Source organism: Ceratotherium simum, chromosome 3 (assembly GCF_057802395.1).
Source record: "Ceratotherium simum simum isolate JZ-2026a chromosome 3, ASM5780239v1, whole genome shotgun sequence".
In the NCBI taxonomy this organism is placed as follows: Eukaryota; Metazoa; Chordata; class Mammalia; order Perissodactyla; family Rhinocerotidae; genus Ceratotherium; species Ceratotherium simum.
Genome location: NC_141902.1, coordinates 71,618,015 through 71,634,749, shown reverse-complemented (window position 1 = coordinate 71,634,749; position 16,735 = coordinate 71,618,015). Strand labels below are relative to the sequence as shown.

At 44.8% G+C, this 16,735-nt stretch overlaps 1 protein-coding gene and 1 pseudogene across 1 annotated transcript in view; one reads left to right on the top strand and one right to left on the bottom strand.

Annotated features, from left to right (window-relative positions):
• Positions 1 to 16,735, top strand: part of BCL2A1 (BCL2 related protein A1) — a 39,389-nt gene that overhangs the window by 11,237 nt on the left and 11,417 nt on the right. The gene's annotated exons all lie outside the window — the stretch shown is intronic.
• Positions 1,048 to 13,851, bottom strand: LOC101394197 (ribonucleoside-diphosphate reductase subunit M2 pseudogene; annotated as a pseudogene).

Sequence of the window (16,735 nt, the reverse complement as noted above, 5' to 3'; positions counted from 1 at the left end):
AAGAGCCAGGCAGCCTGCCTGCAGTCATGTCCTTAGAAAAGCGATCCTCCTGGGGCAGACTTGCTGGCTCTGAAGAGAAGCGCAGCTCCTCAGGGTGACACATGATCACCTGTTGTGGGTGGGAGCCAGCAGGGTGGGACTTGCCACTTGGCTTGGCGGGCAGGGAGGGCACAGAGCCAGAAAGGGCAGGTGGGCTGGAATCGCCCTCCCTCTGTTTGGGTTTCTGTCTGAGTCCCTCTAATCCTGCCAGCCCCTGTATTCCTGAGGAGAGAGGTTCAGGCATCTCCCCTAAGAGGCTTTTCCTACCCGGGATGGGTGGCATCCAGATTGCAAAAGGGGAACAGACTCAAGTTCCCTTTGGTTGAGGGAAGGCCTGAGCAGATGGCCCTGCACTATGAACAGTGCACCAATGAACGGCCGTTGAGATGTGAAGAGACTGTGCACAGGCCGTGAGGTCTTCAAACCACTGCCTTGGGGCCAGCCCCGTGGCTTAGTGGTTAAGTGCTCACGCTCCACTACTGGCGGCCTGGGTTCGGATCCCGGGTATGCACTGACGCACCTCTTGTCCTGCCGTGCTGAGGCGGCATTCCACATATAGCAACTAGAAGGATGTGCAACTGTGACATACGACTATCTAGTGGGGCTTTGGGGAGAAAAGGGGGAAAAAAAAAAAAGGAGGAGGATTGGCAATAGATGTTAGCTCAGGGCTGATCTTCCTCACACACAAAAAAAACAACAAACCACTGCCTTGAGCCCTAGCACATTGTCAATACGCCCAAAGTGCTGCAGAACACAATCCCCATAAGGAAACAGGGCAACTCACCTCTGACCATAAACTCCTCCATGCCTGGACCAGGATTCCTAATGGAGATTCAGCTCCAGGGATGGGGCTTTACCCTCACTGGGAGGCCGCCTTAAAGCCCCCAACTTGGCCAAGAGGTTGAGTTTTCCCCTGTCTGTGACATTTTTCTTTACATAAGTGATAGTTCAAATGACTTGAGAAGTGAGAAGTGGGACTAGAAGATTCTGGAAACCCCCCAAGCTTTTCTAATCCTGAAGCAGTATGGCTGTTGAAACTGTTGCAAGGATGGAGATGGGGATACCAAGGATGACAAAGGAAGGGAGTTTCCTTTGGAAGGTACCTTTTACTAGAATGGTTACTTCTTGAGAATACTAGAAAACAAAGGTCATAAAGACACTCAAATTCAATGGGGCTTCTATTTTTTAAAAACCTTTTTTTTTTTTAGATTTTATTTATTCAGTTTTTTCCCCCCAAAGCCCCAGTAGATAGTTGTATGTCATAGGTTCACATCCTTCTAGTTGCTGTACGTGGGACTCGGCCTCGAGTTGGACGGAGAAGTGGTGCCTCGGGGCGCTCCCGGAATCCGAACCCGGGTCGCCAGCATCAGAGCGCGCGCACTTAACCGCTAAGCCACAGAGCCGGCCCTTAAAAACCTTTTTTATCATGGAAACATTTTAACATGCACAAGACAGAGAAAGTAATATAATGAACCGCCGTGGACCCTCCACCCCCGTGGACCCTCCCTCCAGCTTCACAAATTTCCAACATTTTGTCCTTCTTGTTTCATTTCTTTCCCAAGTTTCTTTTTTTCTTTTTGCCAGAGTAGAAGCAACTCAATTTATTTGAGGAGGCTAATAAGCCATTATAAAGATGTAAGATAAGGATCAAGGAATTTATGGAGCTGGGAGGGAATCTGGAAATGTTCTGGTCCATTTTTTTAGGTTACAGGCGGAAAAACTGAGGCCCAGAGAGGAAAATGAGCCCTGGAAGGCAGAGTTTGAGCCTGGCCTGGAAACCAGGCCACCGAACTCCCCGTGTCTGGAGTCTTTCAGCTCCAAGCGATGAAGAGCCACTGAACGAGGCAGCAAAATCTGCTGTGAAGGAGGGAAAGTGCTGGGAGAACTCCGAAAGATCTCAAAGTCCTTAGAGCAAATGAAGCCGCTCACACTGATACTTTCCAGTTTATGAAACATCCTCATCTTGATTAGTACATCTGATCCCCACAACATCTATGAACAATAGGCATTATCATTATAAATATCATGGGAAATTCCAGAAGGTAAAGTATTTAAGTTAGTGGCAGAGCCAGAACTAGCATCCAGGTCTTGAAATGTCTTTTCCAGCCCAGGGCCTTTCTCTCTGCTGGGCTGTGTCCCTGCTGCAAGGTGGATGCTCTACAGTTGAGCCCCTAAGTGTTAATTGCAGTCTTCGCCTGAAGAGGAAAAACCACAAAGCCAGTGGCTTTGTGAAGGGAGGAAATCTGGTCTCCTTTATAAGATCCTGTCGTTGCTGATACTGTTGTGACTTCTGACTCAGGCCAGGGTACAGGGAGTTCCCCGCCAAACGGGAACAGCTTCCCTGGTATGGCTGAAGGTGATACAGGAAGAGTAAGGGGACAGAGCATTCCAGAAGCCTTTGAGCATGAAGGGCTGCAGGCTTGATCTGGAGTGAGTCTTCTCTCTCACTGCCTGCTGGGCAGTGTCTTGAGGGGAGGGAGAGGGCTAGCACCTTACTGCTTTGGGTAAGGTGAGGACATTTTCTGGGGCCTGAGGCAGCCAAGCCAGCCCTGTCACACCATCCTGCAAAATGCTATATTCACAAGTGCTCTAAGTCCCAAATATCTAACCTTCACAGGGTCTTGGGACACAGGCACAGCCATCAGGGAAGAGGCTGCTGCTCCCCTATTCTGCCCTTAGCGTGAAGGGGGGTGTGCGTGGAGAAGCCCGCCCTGACTGACTTTTTACTAGGGCCAAAGTCTTGTGCTAGATCCTTGACGTTTTTTTTTGTAATTCTTGAAACATACCTATTATTGCTATTATTTGTCCCAGTTTACAGATGAAGCAACTGAGGCTCAGAGAGGTTAGGAAACTTCTCCAATGTCACAGAGTTGGAGACTAGCCAAGCTGGGATTGGAGCTCAGTTTCCCCCAGCTCTTTCCACTCTTGCCAGCTGGCCCCAGCGTGCAGAATATAGACTCCCCTGTCTCTGTCTGCCTCAGCTCCTGGAGGACGAGGTGACACTGCTGCTGCCGGCACATGTGCTCAGGGCTGCTGTCCTTGTCTTTCTTCTGACGACTGTCCCTGTAGCCCTTTTGTCACTCACATGGCCCTCCCTGGCCCCCTTCTCTCTACCTCCCACCTCTATCACCCACCTCTTCAATACAACTTCTTCTCTCTGTTGTGTTAGCCCTAAGCTTCACGTATATTTGCATTAGTCAGGACTTTTTTTTTTTTTTGTGAGGAAGATCAGCCCTGAGCTAACATCCCTGCCAATCCTTCTCTTTTTGCTGAGGAAGAACATCTGTGCCCATCTTCCTCTACTTTACATGGGACGCCGCCACAGTATGGCCCGACAAGCGGTGCGTGGATGCGCGCCCAGGATCTGAACCCGGGCGCCAGCAGTGCACTTAACCACTATGCCATGGGGCCGGTGAGAGTCAGGACTTTTTAATTTCTAAGTGACAGATGCTCACTGAATGTGATAAATTGGATTATTGTTGCCAATTCTTCACTCCTTGCCTGTAATGAAGTTATTATCAATCCATGCCTTTTTTCATATAACTTAATAGAACTTCCCACTAGAGTAGGTGTGTATATTTCCCTGAGGTTTCAAATGTGCTTTGTAGTTTGGTTTGGCCTCTTGTGCTTCTGCTATCTGTCGTGAGAAAAGTGTACCCTATGTATTAGCTGCTTCTGGAATACGAGGCCTGGGGGTCTGACTGGAACTCAACCCACAGTCTGAACCAACTTGCAGACCTGCACGTGAGGAAAAGAAATGTTTGTTTCTGTAAGTCGCTAAGACTTGTGAATTGTTTGTTACACAGGATTATTACAGCAATAGCTGACAAAACATTGACTTAAACAAAAAAGAGAACTTTATTGGTTGACATAACTGAGAAGTCCAGCAGTATATCTGGTGCAGGTAAGGCTGGAGTCAGGGGCTCAGATGATGTCATCATGGCTCGGTCACTCTCCATGTCTCAAACAGGCTTTCTCCACTCATTTGTATGTTCCTTCAACAAATAATGATGGCATGCCCACTCTGTTCCAGGCTCTGAGGTTACAGTGGTGAACACAGAAAGGCCTCTGCCCTCGGGGAGTTTATGTTCTAGTGGGAGACACAGACAGTAAGATAAGTAATCTAGTGCCAGGTGGAGATAAGTGCTATGTAGAAAATAAGGTGAGGAAGAACGCCAAGCAGATATCTGGAGAAGGGCATTCCAAGTAGCTTGGAACCATCCGTGCAAAGGCCCTGAGGGCAGGATGCGTATGGGGTATTCCAGGGCAATGGGAGGGGAGGCAGGAATAAGGCAGATGGGGGGCCAGGGACCAGACCACCTGGCCTCTTCTAGGTACGGTAAAGAGAGTTCAGAATCTTGTTCCAGTGTGAAAGGAAGCCATAGAGGGTTTTGAACAGGAGAGTGTCATAAAATATTCTAGATATATATATATTTTTAAATCTTGACAGTACATAAAATGTGCATTTTATGTGTAAGGTGCCAGTTTTTTAATACAAACTATTTAATAAGTAGACTTTCAAGTCTGCTTTGGAGTAATGAGGTAGACATCTTCCAATTCAATATGATTCAGTCCGCCTAATGGTAATCAAGTATGTAATCTTTAGTTTGAAGATTAATCAAACTAGCTTCTGGGTCTCCTCTCTGACAGCCAAGATTGCTGCGGGTACAGTTACAGAAAAGTCATTAAAAGTCAGCTTGCTTGCAAAAGCCACACACTGTCAACACTTTCCTATGCAGAGTTTCCTGACAATCTAGCCTTTTCCTTAGGCACCCTTGTGTCCTGGGTGACACCACTAGCAATATCACACAGGACCGGTTTTTAGGTAGTTTCAAAGATGCCAATAATGGACAGTTTTCCTATTACAGTCAATTCATAATATAGCTTCTTAATACTTAAAGTAGCTGTGTGTGTGTGTGTGTGTTTGTGTGTGTGTGTGTTTGTGTGTGTGTGTGTGTGAGAGAGAAGAATCAGCAAAATAAAAGATGTCTTCAGTTATTTTATAAAGTAAAATAATCTGTTGAAATTGACATCATTTCCTTCCACTCTTACTTTCCTACTCTCCAAAAGGTTAGTCTTCCCTTCCAATGAAACTATTCTTCATAAAGTCAAATGGATATGATCCAGCAACTCCACTTAACGGGTATATATCGAAAAGATTTGAAAGCATGGACTCAAACAGATATTTGTACACCAGTGTTCCTAGTAGCATTATTCACAATAGCCAGAAGATGGAGGAAACCTAAATGTCCATTGACAGGTGAATAGATAAACAAAATGTGGTATATACACACAGTGGAATATTATTTAGCCTTAAAAAGGAAAGAAATTCTGGTATATACTACAACATGGAAGAACCTTGAGAACATTATGCTAAGTGAAATAAGCCAATCAAAAAAGGACAAATGTTATATGATTCCACTTATATGAGGTACTTAGAGAAGTCTAACTCATAGAAACGGAAAGTAGAATGGGTGGTTACCAGGGCTGGGCTAAAAGGGGAATGGGAAGTTAGTGTTTAATGGGTTTGGAGTTTCAGTTTGGGATGATGCAAACGTTCTGGAGATGGTTAGTGATGATAGTTGCACAGCAATGTGAATATTGTTAATGCCACTGAACTGTACACTTAAAAACAGTTAAAATGGTACATTTTATGTTGTGTTTTACCACACGTACATATACACAAAAGTCAAATGGATTTTCTGCTCCAAAAACTTTGCTAAAACCAAGTTCTGGCATAAATCTGTCTGCTACAAATTCCATGTTTTGCCTCATTAAAATGCAATTCATTCCAATAAACCACAAGGCAAGACCTCGGTTAGGAACTCTTGTTCTATCTTAATAACACCGATAATTATTTCTTTTACTTTTTACTCTGAAGGTTTGTACAAGAAGTATTTAAATATTAGGCAGGCAAAGTCACAGTGTAAACCTCACTCTGCCTAGTAATTCATTGGAAAATGTGATCGTAGGCCTTGATCCTCATTTCTTGAGGTAGAATGCTAGTGCAAAAGCGCCAGTGGAGATTTCCTCCACTGCCCCAAAGGCTACCACCTGTTCTCCATAAATAGCTTCTTGTCCCCAACCAGGTCCTGTCAGCCTTCTTTACACAGGGCATAGTTTCAATAGCACGGAAGAGAAAGGCCTCCTCTTTGCCATCTTTAATGCGTGTCAATAAGGAGACTCTATATTTCAGAATGCAAGTTGTCTGTGTCACCTTGAAGCCACAGAAACGTGTTGCTTCTGTAATCTGTACTTTTGGACTAAATCACTGCACCGGGGTTTCATATCCAGCTCCATCACTTACTGCAATGAAAACCCGAGCCTGTGATATAAAATCTCTCTCCACAGGCTTCAGGGCTTCCAGTGCTGAAAGTCCTTGGAGAGATCTACCTCCTCCACTGTCTCAAAGGAAGCCTCAGCTTTCTGGTACATCTGCCAAATGCCATGGTATTTGACAGGAAAAATGGTACACAGCTGTGATTCTCGCTCAGTAGCGGTCCATCGTCCACGCAGGTGGCAGTACTTTAGTTTTAATGGACTTGGGAAACTCCTGGAAGCTCTTCCTCTTGCTCTCACTCCTTATCTGCCAGGCTGAGCCTCTTCAAGGGAGAGAGGTGACCTGTTACAGCTGGTGGTTAGGTGACAGTGGCAAGCAGGGTGTGGGCAGAGAGAATGACGGATGACGGGTGGGGGAGGAGGTGTGTGCAAAGTGAATGAAGGGAACTGGTGGTCCTGGGAAGCACAAACTGTGGGGCAAGGATGGAGGCAGAGACAGCAGGTGGGGGACCATTGCATTTTCAGGCAAGAGATGATGGTGGCTGGACTAGCACTGGTGGCAGTGGAAGTGGTGAGAAGTGGTCGGATTTGGGATATATTTTGAAGGTCGAGTTGTTAGGATATGCTGATAGATTGGATATGGAATGGGAGGTGAAAAGAGAAGACAAGCATGGTCCCAAGTGTTTTGGACTGAGAGGATGGTGATGCCTTTTCCTGAGATGAGAATCACCGTGGGAGGAGTAGGTGAGGAGGCATGTGGGAAATTGAAAGTTCAGTTTGGACATGTTAAATCTGAGGCGCCTGTTAGATGTTCAGCCAGCCCTGGTAGTCTAGTGCTTAAGATGCTGTCACCGCTGCAGGCCGGGTTTGTTTTCCCGTCAGGGAACCACACCGTATGTGTGTCTGTTGTCATACTGTGGCAGCTGCATATTGCTGTGATGCTACGCCACTGAGTATTTCAAATACCAGCAGGGTCACCCATGGTGGACAGGTTTCAGCAGAGCTCCCAGATTAAGACAAACTAGGAAGAAGGACCTGGCCACCCACTTCTGAAAAAAGATTGACCATGAAAACCCTGTGAATAGAAGTGGAGCATTGTCTGATGTAGTGCCAGAAAGTGAGAGGATGGAGCAAAAAGACTGGGCAGGGTTCTGCTCTACTGTACACAGGGTGGCTGGGAGTCAGAATTGACTCAATGGCACTAACAACAAATTAGATATTCAAGTGGAGAGGTCAGGTAGGCAGTTGGAAATTTGAGTCTAGAGTTAAGAGGAAAGGCATGCTGGAGACAAAGATTGAGTGAGAAGAAGTCACAGATTTCGGCATGTTCTGGATCACGCCACTCCACACCTGCCACATCTACGTTGGTAGGAGTCAAAGATAGAGTTCAGAAGTTTCTTTGATGGCCCCCAGTTCACCATAGGCCAGAATTAAGAAGGTTACGTCTTGACAAGGACAGTTTTGGTGGAATAGTGAGGATAAAGGGCAAATTGGAGTGGGTTCAAGGGAGAATGGGAGGGGAAGAATTGGGGACAGAAAGTATAGAAAATTCTTTCAAGGAGTAACAGATTCGGTAGTAGCTATAGAAAGATGGGAGTCAAGGGATGTTCTTTCCCTTATTTTTAAAGATGAGAGAAATTCCAAATGTTTATCTTGCTGATGGGAATGATGCAGTAGTAAGGGACAAATTTGGTGGTCTAGGAGATTGTGGAGATAATTGCAGGAGCAAGGCCTGGGCAAGAAAGGGGAAGGATCCAGTGCCTTCACTGTTGGGGAGCAGAGGGAGCAGGAGGGGAATGCCAAGGACAGTCTTACCCAGACCATGTGGAATTGTACCCCCAGAAAAGTGCAGCTCCGTTAACCAGAAGAATAGAGGTCATGGGATAACCTTCTCGTGCTGGGAAAGGATAAACACCCGAAGCTCACTATACATCCAACTCATGCCAGCAACTGTTCACTCCATTCTACTATGAACAGCATTTTGTTCTCAGGAAACTTTTATCCTGACCCTTTTCCAAGAATGTTTTCAGTAGAGCCTTTTCTTCTCCTGATGGCACTGTGCTAGGGAAATACATTTGTTTGAAGCCCTTAGTTAGAAATGACAATGAAACAACTCTAACTTTGATGAAAAGGAGAATGTATTGAAAGGACTCTAAGATGTCCCAAGTACCTAAATATGGGATGGAACAATTGGAACCAAGGACATGAGGGCCACTAGGACCCTCTCCCCGTCTGTCATCTCCTCTGCTTTCTGCATATGGGCTTCATTCACTTTTACCAACTTCCTTTCCAAAGTAAGAAACCCAGCCACCAAAGCTCTTGGGCCCCACATCCAGAACCTGCACACCAGAGAGGGCTGAACTATCCTTACTGTGTTATCAAAATTCAGAACCTTGAGGGAGGGATCAAATTGGCTCTGCTTGGGTCAGATGCCTACTCTTGAATCAATCAACTATAATCAGGTGGCTGGAGGGTTTCTAGCAAACCTGATACCTCCAATTGGAACCATGTGATTGGAATTAGTAAGTGGAAAATTTCTCGGAAAAAAAGAAAAGTGCTGCTTCTAAAAGAAGGGAAGGGCACAGGGAAGACATAACAATAGATGTCCACTACAATAACCAGATTAGTAAAGATCCAGTTTTTTTTTTTTTTTTTTTTGGTAGCTGGCATAATAGTTTAGATTAGGTGGTAAATATTCACGCCCCTCCCACTAGAGGATCAGCCGTGTGACTTGCGTTGTCCGAGGAGGGTGTTAACAGATGTGACTCAAGCAGAAGTTTGAAGTGAGTTTCTGTGGTTGGGCTTGCACTCTTGTGCTTCTGCCATTTCCAGGAGAAAAGTCACGTAGGCCCCTAGTCCCACAAGAATGAGAGACATGTGGGGCAGAGCCGCCCGAGCTGACCTGCAGACCTGGAACTTGAAGCAGAATTGCCCCCGTCAATCTGCCCAATCTGCCCGCAAACTGATGGGCATGATGCTGAATGATTATCAGTGTATTGCATTGAGTTTTGGAGGAGTTTATCATACAGCATTATTGTAGCAATAGTCAGCTGATACAGCTGGTGCTAGAAGTCCTAGTCCTCAGGAAAACTGCCCTTGCCCTTGACTGAGGGCCTGAAGCCATAGTTGGGAAAAAGCAGGCAATTCTTCACACTCCACGCTTTCCACTGACTTCTCCTGAGAAGGCCTTACCTTCACAGACTCTTTAAGGCTCAAGTGGTGGCAATGTTTGTAGGCAAAATGTCACCCCTCTACTCTTTCCCCAGTGCTACTTCTGTGCCACTGATGCAGTCCCTGTTCTCCACCAAATCCTGTCAAATCTGTCCCCTCAGGTTCTCTTGACTTTCTGCTCCTCTTTAGTCACTGCTATAATCCTGGTTCGGGCCTTATCTTCTCTGACTGAAATCACCTCAAGAGTCTCCATTAGTATCCAGAACATGTAAAGAACTTTAAAACTTAGTAATAAGACAAACAATTCAATTTTTAAAACAATGGACAAAAGATCTGGACAGTTGCTTCAGAGCAAGATATGCAAATGACCGATGAACACACAAAAAGATGCTCAACGTTATTAGTCATGAAGACACAAATTAAAACCACAATGAGATATCACTACACATCCACCAGAATGGTAGAACTAAAAACACTGACAACATCAAATGTCGGCAAGGATGTGGAGCATTCAAGCCTCTTATACATTGTGGTGGAAGCACAAAATGGTACGATCACTTTGGAAAACAGTTTGGCAGTTTCTAATGAAGTTAAACTTATCCTTATAAAAAAAACAAAAACATGGAGTTGGGCTGGTGGCACAGTGGTTAAGTTCGGCACACTCCACTGCAGCAGCCCGGGGTTCACGGGTTCACATCCCAGGTGTGGACTTACACCACACATCACGCCATGCTGTGGCAGTGTCCTACATACACAATGGAGGAAGACAAGCACAGATATTAGCTCAGGGTCACTCTTCCTCACCAAAAAAATAAAAAAAAAGAACAAAACAAGTCTTATCACGTGACCCGCAATTCCACTCCTAGGTATTTACCCGAGAGAAATGGAACAATGCGTCCACACAAAGACTTGGAAAGACAGCTTAGCAGCTTCTTATAAAGTTTCTAAGAAAGTTAAACATGCACTTACTATATGACCCAGCAATCCCTTTCCTGGATGTTTACCTAGGAGAAATGAATACTTATGTTCATTAAAAACATTTGTATATGAATGTTTATAGCAGCTTTATTCACAGTAGCCAAGACATGGAGACAACCTAAGTGCCCATCAATGGATGAACGGATAAAGAAGATGTGGTATATATATATGCAATGGAATACTACTCAACCATAAAAAAGATGAAATCTTGCCATTTGCAACAACATGGATGGACATTGAGGGTATTATGCTAAGCAAATAAGTCAGATGCAGAAATACAAATACCACATGATTTCACTCATATGTGGAAGATAAAAAAAACAATAACAAACACACACAGATACAGAGAATAGATTGGTAGCTACCAGAGGGGAAGAGGGTCGAGGGAGGGCATAAGGGTAAAGGGACACAATTGTACCAAAAAAAACAAAAAAAGAAATTTAACTAATTTGATCGTTTTCATCTGAGGGTAAGAGCAGAGAAATTTGGAGTCTTAAAGGAGTGCCATTATAGAAGTTTGGAAAAAAAAAATCTACATGTGAATGTTTATAGCAGCTTTATTCATAATAGCCAAAAACTGTAGACAACACAAATGTCCATCAGCAGGAGAAAAGATAAACCAGTTAGGGTATATGCACACAATGGAATATATTACTCAGTAATAAAAACAAACAAACTATTGATACACTCAACAACATGGATGAATCTCAAAATCGTCATGCTGAGTAAAAGAAGCTAGACATAAAAGAGTCCATACTGGTTGATTTCATTTTTATGACATTTTGGGATAGGAAAAACTAATCAGTTGTGATGTCAAACAGATCAGTGGTGGCCTATGGCCAGGAGGTAGGATGAGATTGATTACAAAGGGGCCTGAGGCAACGTTTGGGTTGGTCTAAATATTTTATATCTTCATAAGGATGTTTACATTTGTCAAAAGTCTTTGAAGTGTCCACTTAAAGTGGACGGATTTTATATTTGGAAATTATACCTCAATAAAGTTGATAAACAAACTCTGTTATCCCTGTCTCCTCGGAAAACAATCCTGCAGATGTAGTACTGTCCAAATAACCTTCCCCAAATGCAGATCTGACCATGTTACTCTCCTGCTTAAAACCCTTCAAAGGCTTCTCTTATTTTTCAGACAGTTCCAAACTCCCAGCCCAGTACACAAGGCTGCTATGACCTCACTTCTGATCTATCTCCCAACGTATCCACAGCCCTTGATTCTACATTTAGCCTCATCAGAAGTAAACTTCTGGATTCATACCTGTGTATATTTACCAATGCTGTGCTCTCTGCCTGGTAGCATTTTATTCTTCCCATAAGAGCCAGCTTGAATGCCAGCCTCTTCTGGGAAGCCCTCTAATGTTGTTATGTATTGTGACATTTAACATTCTGCAGTTGAATTTTCTGGTGGTTTGTGTGAAACCCCATTACACTGTGAGCACTGTGTCACTGAAACAAAACCTGTGTATCTGCATCCCTGGACCCAGAACAGGGCCTGGCATGTGGTAGATGCTCAGTAGAGTTCGTTGAGCAATTGGCTGAGTGAGTGGCTTTGGCTCTCAGTACTTTGCCCTTTGAAGGTATTCTCAGTTCTTGGCTCTCTGCAGAGAATTACCCTTGAGGGGCTCAGTTTCGCTTGCTATCACAAAGCACACTTCTACTTCCTCCATTTGTACCGTATCTTTTGCCATTCCATTTAAGGCAGTGGAAAGTCCAAGGCCCGCTGCCCAAATCACTTGAAGCTCCTATTCAAATAGGCTTTTCTCTTGAACATTCCCCAAGATGACATTTGGGGAAAGAAGAAAATTTGACTTTTGCTTTGCTGAGTAAAACTCAACAGAAAAACTAGTATAGCTCCAGCCACAGTATCAATTTGGTTGTGAAGTAGGCCATTTGCAAAATACTCGACGTTGTTGACAATGATACTCATAGAATCCAGTCAACATCTATCATGAGCCTTGCATGTGACCATCACTGTGCTGGCCCTAAGGAATCAAAGATAAGTAGGACAGCCCTCTTCCTAGAAGAGCTGCCAGCCTGGAGTCCAGCAGTGGGTACAATCAGCACAGTAGCTGCTGTATAATATACACCATGAGATTTGCTGTTACACAGGCACAAATTCCTGTGGAAGTGCACACTGAGAGATTTTTCCTGGCTAGGGTGGGTAGAGAAGGCTTCATTTGACTGGGCCTTGATGATGGAGAGGATTTGGAGAAATAGGGGTGAAAGGGAAAAGCCATTCTGGTTAAAGACAACAGAAAGAACAAATTCCTAGAGCCAGGAAAGCACCCCGCAGAGTCAGGGCAAGGATCTGGAGTGGGGTGAGATTAGGTTGACTAGGGAGGTCAAGCCAGAGTAAGAAGATCCTGTTAGGAGTTTGGGCTCCTCTTCATAGGCGACAGGAAGCCGTTGGAGGATCCTGAGCTGGTGAGCAGAATGATCAATGGGTATTCAAGTAAGATTCAGAGAGGGTGAGGAAAGACTGGTCTGAGTGCACATCTGTACACACAGATGGGAAGGGATGAAGGACAAATTAGTACATTGTTCCACGTCGTACTCAGAAATTCTATCTTATGTGGGACTATTCATAATTTTAACCTCCCTCCTGGCTTTTTTTTCCCTACTCCTTCCTCTTCCTTCTGTTTTATGGCCTCTGCAGCCTTAGTTAAAAATCCCACCCCACTGGCCACATCTGTTGACACCTCTCTCCTTCCCTCCTTGCCTCTCAGCTCCCTTGGTTCACAACGAGTTGTTCTCTCCAGCGCCCACTTAAGCCTTGCTCCCAATACAACAGGAGAATCAGGGGAAATCCTGCTTGCTTATTTGCTCAAAGGATTTCCGGGAAATTAGTTTCCTCAGATAGAAACGAAGCTCCCACCAGGAGCCTTGTCACATCGGACCATTGGCTTTTCTTGACGAGGAGTGGACTTGCTTCCATTGTGTTCTCTGATTGTCAAGGCTTGGCCCCACTGGACCAAGGGAGATGACAGGGAGGCAGGCAGGTGGCTTCTTGTGCATTTCCCCCCTCCCGTTAGTATTACAATGGTGCTACCATTGAAAACCATTGTTCCCTGCAGAGAATTTTCCAGGCCTTGGAAAAGGGAAGTAGTCACAATAAGCTCAGAGGAGCTATAGAGTAAATCAGGGCTGGGAGTTCCCCTGAGCCACCTCCTCTGAAGCAGCCAAAAACCCACCAAGTTTCTGCCCAAGTTCTGCCTTGGTGAAAAGAGAAGTTGACTTCAGCAGTCTCTCCCCGAGGTCACGCACCCAGGATCCTTGTCCTGGAGCATGGATTCCTCTGGCCACTCATCAGCCAGAGTAGCTTCAAGGTTCTTCCCTCATGTTCTCCATCAGAACTTACCCTTTGTCAGTCATTGCTTTCTGCTTCCTGGTCAGAGCAGGAAGTGACCTAATGACATAATGAGATCCCTGTGATCAGGAGGGAGATAAAATGAGATCTTCTCCAGGCAATCTTGCCTCAACCGAGTTAGAACACTTCTATCTTCAGAGGGTTCTAACCCAGGGGACTCTCAGCCCTGTGGTAGCCGGCAGGGAGAAGAGGCCGGCAGGATGGCATTGAAGTACCTTCTGGTGCCTTAATAGCTCAAAGGATTGTATGAGGATGACATTGATTAAATTGTACATGATTGTGTGTGTAAGTGATCTTGCCTGTGACTTGCACACTGTGGCAGTTTTAAAAACATGGCTGCAAGTTCTTTGTCACTCTTCCTATCTATAAAAGTGGTCTCTATTTCTTCCCCTTGAATTTGGGCAGGCTTGTGACTACTTCTACCAATAGAGAATGATAGAAATGTTGCTTTGTGAGTTCTAAGCTGTGTTATAGAAGGCCTGTCATCTCCTACATTTGTCCCTGGAACATTTGCTTTTGGGACTTTGAGCCACATGTAAGAAGTAGGACCCATTTGAGATTGCCAGACTGAAGAGACCACACAGAAGGATCCTGAGGCTACACTAAGAGAGAAACCTGGCCAATCCCAGTTGTTCTAGTCTCGACTCTTTGAGTCATCCAGCTCAACCCCAGACATCGTGGAGCAGAGACCAGTCATCCCAACTGAGCCCTGCCCAGATTTCACATTCATGAGCAAAATATATGATTATTATTTTAAGCCACTAAATTTTGGGGGGTGGTTTGTTAGAAAGCAATAGATAACTGAAACATATGTGTATAAACTTATGTAAGCATATTGAATAGACATAAGGTTGTAGTTCACATATATGTATGTGATAATTGCAACAATGTAGCCAGAAGCACTTTACAAATGGAAGAAGTTGTTGATTATTAGGATGATTCGTACTCTTCTTATTGTTATTCTCATGACAAACATTAGTAGTTCCCTCAGCCCTAGCCAGGACTCTATGCTTCTACAGTAGAAACTTCTGGACAAACAGAGCATAGAGAAAAACCTTCTTCAGGCCATAGGTACTTGTTAGGTGTGGACAGATTTGGGAAATCATTTTCTATCATCACTCGCTCCCCAATCCCTCTGCCCCTCTCAATCCACAATAGACCAGTGTCACTCATGCGCTTTCCAGAACCTTAGAATTGTTACATGGCCACAAACCTGGCTCCATGGCCCCAGAATGGGTTCCAGGAAGGGTCCTCATGTTTGAAGCTGTACTGTAGCAACTTCCTCTAATTATTCTCTTCTGCAGTTCCTTTGACTGTCTGTAATATGGCATAGTTTCTCCCAGACTGAAAATACTTTAGGGGCAGAAATTTTTATCTCCAGCACCTAACACAGTCCCTGGTACTCAGTAGCATCTTAGTGTATGCTTATGGAATACTTGAATACATATATGGTCTCCAGACCCCACCTGTTCTGGTTGACTCTCTCAGAGTGTACCTGGGGTGGACCCCTAATTTAATACAAAATTCCATGTGTGGACAGAGTGGCTCAGGGGATGGGGAACCAGGTGCCAGTCCTTATGGCCTGTATACTAGACCTGGTGAGTGCAGATACAGATTATAGTGGCACTGAGAAAGGATACCTCCCTTCGTCTTCACACCTGGTTCGTGGTCAGCTACTTGTCTCTGTTCCACACTTCCCTCCCCCCCATCCCACCCCACTCCAGTCTTTTTGCACTTTATTTACAAAGAAATACTTCTTTTTGGAAAACACTTTGTCTTTCTCTCTCTCACCTATCCTTGAAAAGTGATTATTTAGAAACTCTCCAAAATAAACTAAAGCAGGCTACCATATTTAAGAATTTTTAAAGCAACTCCTTTTTGGATCCAGAAGATCAGAAATATAGAGCCCTAAATGTAGTTGGCCCCGGTTGTGTTGTACGTGCATTTTATTTATTCGATAAAGATCAACTACCTGCCTTCCCTGGGTCCAGGCTTAGGCTCTGGTGAGAGAGAGAAAAGGTAGACCTTGCCCTTGGAATGTTCATTGCAACTCTTAAAGCACGTGCTTATACTATTTTTCCAGAAATGCTCATCATCATGGGAACGTAATGGGGGGTAGAAAACAAATTTTCCCATCCTTTTGGTGTTTCTTATGATGCTCAACGATGATTTGAGGAGAGAAAGCTGCCTGTTCTTGGCTTCATGCTCCTGTGGGCCAACAGACATAGTCTAAGAGGGAGTGGGAGGACCTCCCCAGGGGAAATCCTGGAGAATTGGCTTGACCACATGTCTGTATGCTCTTTTGTTCTATACAGGTCCCATGTCAGTTCAGTACTCCCAGAAGAAAGCCAAGAGAGGATTAGATGTGTAAGAGATTTATTGGGGGAAATGCCTGTAAGGGAAAATGGGAAGGGAGGTAGAAGAAGCTGGAAGAACTGTCAGATCACAATGCAGGGCTGACCTTGGCGAAGAGAGAGCAGGAAGGAAGATTGGGGAGGAAGAATCTTAGGCTGTAGTGTGGTCTAAGAAAGTTTCCACAAAGCTGATGGCAAGTCATTGAATCAAAGTTACCCTTCAAAGGAGGTTGACTTTCAGGAACTGGTCTTAGTATTCCCGCCTTGCTCAGTTGTTGACTCGGAACAGCCTGTGGGGAGCATGAACTCAGTGCAAAATCGGTGGTAGATTCATATCCTGGCAGCTGGGGCCCTTAGTCAATTATATTCCTGCAGTAGGAGGTCTGAGAGGTGCATTTTCATGGCTGCCACAAGTCCCTATTAACCAGCACCCTAAGCAGCATCTCTCCCTTCCTCCTAACCCCTTGGTGATAGTTCAGAAATACAAGTTATATGTGACCTTTTTTCCCCCTGTTTGCAGCTGTTCATAGACACT